The sequence below is a fragment of the Marmota marmota genome, unplaced genomic scaffold (assembly GCF_001458135.2).
Source record: "Marmota marmota marmota unplaced genomic scaffold, marMar, whole genome shotgun sequence".
NCBI lineage: Eukaryota > Metazoa > Chordata > Mammalia > Rodentia > Sciuridae > Marmota > Marmota marmota.
In genome coordinates, this window is record NW_026000153.1 from 9,300,278 (window position 1) to 9,305,472 (window position 5,195).

Genomic DNA, 5,195 nt, shown 5'->3' on the forward strand with positions numbered 1-5,195 from the left:
TACCTATTCTAGTGACATCTCAGGAAGTCTTCCCACAAAAGGACAAACCAGCAGAGATTTAAAGGACAAGTAGGAGTTGTTGGAACAAGGAATAAAAGAAAGCATCCCAGGAGGTGGAATAAGTCTTTAGAAGAGGCTTTGTGCATGTGAGAAAGAAAAAGCCAACATGAAACTGAGGTCTATGAGACAAGGGACAGAGTCATAAGATAATGCTGGAGAGGCAGATGGGAGGGGATGGAGTTGTCTTAGGTCTGGCATAAATTGTGAAAGATCTGGATCTCAAATAGATTAAGCAAGATGAGAAGGAAACAAAATTCCACAAGTATTTATTAGGACTGATGAATGCAACTTTCATATATAATATATATAAAATATATATATATTATATTTTACTGTGGATTGAGAGTCACCAGAGGATTGTGAATTCAAATTTAGGGAATTGCTAGAAATATTTTAAAAATAAAATTTTTTAGCTTAATTGTAAGGCACTTTTTTACGGGTGAGGTGAGCGCTCTACCACTGAGGCACCACCCCAGCCCCTGCACAGTGCTTTTCTAGTATTCACAAGGCCCTGAATGGGATCCCTAGCACCGCAAAACAAACAAAAAACAAACAAACAAACAACAACAACAATAACAAAAAACCCTTCACAGCACCCCCAAACAAAACAACTGGGTGTGCTACCATGCACCTATAGTCCCAGTTACTCAGGAGGCTTAGGCTTGGTCCCCAGTCCCTGACCCTGCGAAGTAGAAATATCAGAGGGCATCACAGATAAGTAAGATTAGTATTACTTCTTCCCAAATTTATTTTGTCCTATGACTTAAGGTAAAAAAGTGATTTAAATCTGTATTCTGAATATTAAATTATGGGACATGCTTAACGTAGTGCCTTGCACATATTACATATGTTTATTTATTTAGTGTTTGGCTCAACAAACAAATGGCCTTGATGATGGATATGGTCCCTATGTCTCTGATGATTTAAAAAAATATTTTTTAGTAGTTCTGCTCTGAGGTAGATTGATTATCTCTGCATTTAGCTGGTGGCTGTACTTGGGCTTGTTTCTCTAGTGTGAACCTTCTAGAGGGAAGGAGATTACCTGACAACATTTCTGTTATCATCCAGTTTTCCTAGTGGGCAAGCCCCAATGCATAAGCACCTTTCAAGGTTTGGCTACATTATGTTTACTAATGTCTTATTCATCCAAAGCAAGTCATTAAGGATAAATTCATAATTAAGGGATGGATATGTAAAGCTTGATAGCAAACAAGCAAGGATAAAAACTATTACCATTTTTGTAACTACCATACACCTTGAGAAGAATTCTGGCACCATTACTGAGCTTTTCATGCTACAAATGCAAAATAACATTAGGTTTCCCAGCAAATCCCGTTCTTCAAACTATCCTACATTGTCACTGAAATAGGTTGAACCTATCTCAGCTTTCAGACTTATCTGGTTGCAGGGATCTTCTTTTCATCCGCAACCTCTTAATTTTTTTTTTGGAAACAAGGTTTCAGGTTATACATACTGGCCTTCAACTTTCAGTTATCCTGCTGCCTTGGCTTCCCAAATAGTTGGGATTACTAGTGTGTGCCACTGTGTCTGGCTAGAAATGTGTCTTATATTGGGAATGTGGATTAGTGGTGGAAAACATAAAACTTTAAAGCCTATACTGGAATCCATTGAAAAAAGAACAAAATTTTGAGGTAAGTGACTGACAAGGTATTATAAGGTAAGTGCAATGTGAAAGTAAAGATGAAAAAAAAAAGTTAAAAAAGTTGGCATTATGGGGGCTGTAGCTCAGTGGTCGAGCACTTGCTTCCTCCATGTGAAATACTGGGTTCGATCCTCAGCACCACATAATTAATAAAAGTATTCTGTCCATCTACAACTAAGTATTTTTTTTTAATTGACATTATGAAGTTGAATATTTTGCATACCCTATATAACAGGAAAGCCACTTTGAGGCGATTACTAAAAAGAATAATTTACACATGTGTATCAGGGGACAGGTACAAATAATTTCATAATAATACTTGTTCAATTATCAAAAAAGCCACATAAACCTAGAAACTGTTCAAAACCCTCCACCAGCTTGAGGATCTTGGTCTTGCAGCCCATTTTCCTTTTCAAATTGAGTATACAGTAGACCAGCACCACCTGCGCCTCGAGGGCGCACACGCTGGCCAAGACTGCCTAGTCCATGCACAGGCCCTCGGGCTCATCTCGTTGAAAAAACTAGCGGCCGCTCACTCTACAAGGCCGCCAGCCTCCGAAGCGCGGGAACCGAAGGAGCCGCGGAGCCGCGGCGCGCTCCTCACTGCAGCTCTGCGCAGGCCCCGCCCACTGGAGCCGAGTGGGTGGGGCCCTGGTGCGGGAGGCGAGGCGTTGGTCCCGAGCCCCGGAAGGCGGCGTGGCTTTCTCACAACCTGGATCTGAGGGAGAAGAACTGCGCTAATTCCCTCTGCTAAAGTCTAGTAGGCAGAGTCTAGCCCAGGCGACATCGGATTCCAGTCGCGGCCCTCCCAGAAACCAGTCCCCGCCTCCCGGGCCTCAGCCTCTCTGGACTACAGCCCCCAGTAGGCTGCGCGGCCGCAGCGTGTGACTTGCGCAGTAGCGTCCGTTGTAAAGTGCTATGACAACAGGGCGAGGATGGCTTGGAGTTAGGCTGGACTTGGGAGGTGTCCCTTCCGCTGGCCAGCCGTTTTCTGCTTTCTCGCTCACGTTGCCTCCTGCATCATTTCCTCCAGTGTTTGAGCAGCGGGACTTACAGTTGTTCTCGCCTGCCAGTCTCTTCCAAGGGATAAGTGTTTCCCCTACTTGACTTTCGGGGGTGATGGGGTACAGGGGAGCTTCTTGGGGAACATCTCTAACTCTGTGAAGCTGGTGATGCTACCTGCCAGGGCACTCTCTTAGCCCGAAACGTACAAGTTAGAGCAGGAGAACAAGAAGGGATAGTAAAGGGCTGCTGTTCTCTTTCACCTTCTGTGCTTCATCACTGGGGTCCTCCTCAAGGAGCTCTTAGAGGGAAGTTTGCGGATAGAGGGTTTGAAGGAGGGTGAGAGTCCACTTGGCAACAGGTAAGAAATATGTCTGGAATTCAACTTGTGGTGCACGATTGCCTTTTCCATGTTTTGTTTTGTGGATAAGACATCTTGTTATGCCATGTAATGGTTTTGGGAATGTAAGGTGATCCGTTCTTAGGAAGAATGTTTGTATTTAAAGAAGAGCAACAAAGAGCAAAAGTGAGTGAGATTCTTTTGAGAAAAAGGTGTTTTTTTTTTTTTTTTTAAGGGATGCCATTGAAGGAGTCACGTGATGCATGAGCATCCTTCTGTAACATTTCTTTTTTTCTTATTAGTTGCTCAAGACAATACAATGATCTTGACATATCATACATTTGATTCAAATAGGGTATGAATTCTCATTTTTCCACGTGTACAGATTGCAGGATCACGTTGGATATATATCCATGTGTATACATACAGCATTCCTAGTGTCAGTTGTATTCTGCTTCTGTGACATTTCAACAGGTCTTGTGAGCAAAGCGTTAAAGCAGTTCTTAGTCTGTGACTCAAGGGGAATGCATGCACTAATACCTCCTAATTCTTCTTGCAATAGGATTACTATTTCTCCTTCTCTCTTTACTTTGCAGACCACAGCAGTTTAAATGAACTAAGCTGATTTTATCAGCACCTCTTCCCAATAAAGCTCAGCAACCAGCTTCCAATTTCCTGGAGAAATTTTATAGATTTTTTTTTTTGGTATCTTAGTTTTATTTTAAATGGGAAATAATTTCTCACACACACACATCTTACATGTGCACACACATAATACAATTTGGAAGATACTGAGAGGCGGAACTATGGGTCTTTTTTTTTTTTTAAGATGACATGATTTATTTTGTAAACTTACATGCTGGTGAGGAGCATGGAGCAGAGCTGCTCACATGGTGGCACTAATTTGCAGTCCCACCAACAATGTATGAGTGTACCTTTCCCCCCACATCCTCAACATTAATTATTATTTTTATTCTTGATAATTGTCATTCGGCCTAGAGTGAGATGAAATCTCAATGAAGTTTTGATTTGCATTTCCCTAATTGCTAGAGATGTTGAAGATTTATTCATATATTTGTTAACAATTTGTATTTCTTATTTTGAGAAGTGTCTGTTCAGTTCCTTAACCTGTTTATTGTTTGGGTTATTGTTTTATGTTTTTTTTGCTGTTAAGTCTGAGTTTTTTGTATATTCTTGATATTAATGCCCTATCTGAGGAGCAGGTGGCAAAGATCTCCCATTCTGTAGGCTGTCTCTTCATGTGCTTGTTTCCTTTGCTGTTCAGAAGCTTTTTAATTTGATGCAATCCCACTTATTGATTTCTTTTTTTGTACTGGGGATTGAACCCAGGGGGCTGAGCCACATCCTGAGATTTTGCTAAGTTTTTTAGGGCCTTGCTGTGTTGCTGAGGCTGGCTTTGAACTTGTGACACTCCTGCCTCAGCCTCTGAAGTTGCTGGGATTGCAGGCATGTACCACCATACCCAGCCCAGTATTGATTTTTGATTTTATTTTTGAGCTTTAGGAGTCTTGTTGAGGAAGTCAGTTTCTGTGCTGACATGGTGGAGTGTTGGGCCTACATTTTCTTCTAGCAGTTGCAAAATTTCTGGTCAAATTCCTAGGTCTTTGATCTACTTTTAGTTGACTTTAGTGCAGGGTGAGAGATAGGGTTTAGATTTCATTCTTTTATGTGTGGATTTCCAGGTTTCCCAGCACCATTTGTTAAAAAGGCTAACTTTTCTCCAACTTATATTTTTATAGGTGTTCCATTAATGGGACAATGGGTTGTAGTGGTTTAAGGGAGATTATATCTCAAACTATGTATTTTAAAAAGGGTTACAGAGCCAGGCTTGGTGTCCATGCTTGTAATCCTAGCGTCAGAGTCTATCTCAAAACAAAAAGTGGTGGAGGGTTGGGGTTGTGGCTCAGTGGTAGAACGCTTGCCTAGCATGCATGAGGCACTGGGTTTGATCCCTAGCACCCCATAAAAAAACTAAATAGACAAAATAAAGGTAATGTGTCCATCTACAACTAAAAACTATTTTAAAAAAATGGTAGAGATGTAGCTCAGTTGTACAGCATCCCTGAGTTCATTAACTAGTACCAAAAAAAAAAATAAGAAAGAAAAAGA

The 5,195-nt window shown here is 41.2% G+C and overlaps 1 protein-coding gene across 1 annotated transcript in view; it reads left to right on the forward strand.

Moving 5' to 3' along the window:
- The first annotated feature begins 2,618 nt into the window (after window positions 1–2,618).
- The window catches only part of Bbs9 (Bardet-Biedl syndrome 9), a 487,047-nt gene continuing 484,470 nt past the window's right edge, over window positions 2,619–5,195 (forward strand). The window contains exon 1 of the mRNA XM_048786306.1: window positions 2,619–3,086. The gene's annotated coding sequence lies outside the window, so the exon portion shown is untranslated. The remainder of the gene's footprint in view (window positions 3,087–5,195) is intronic.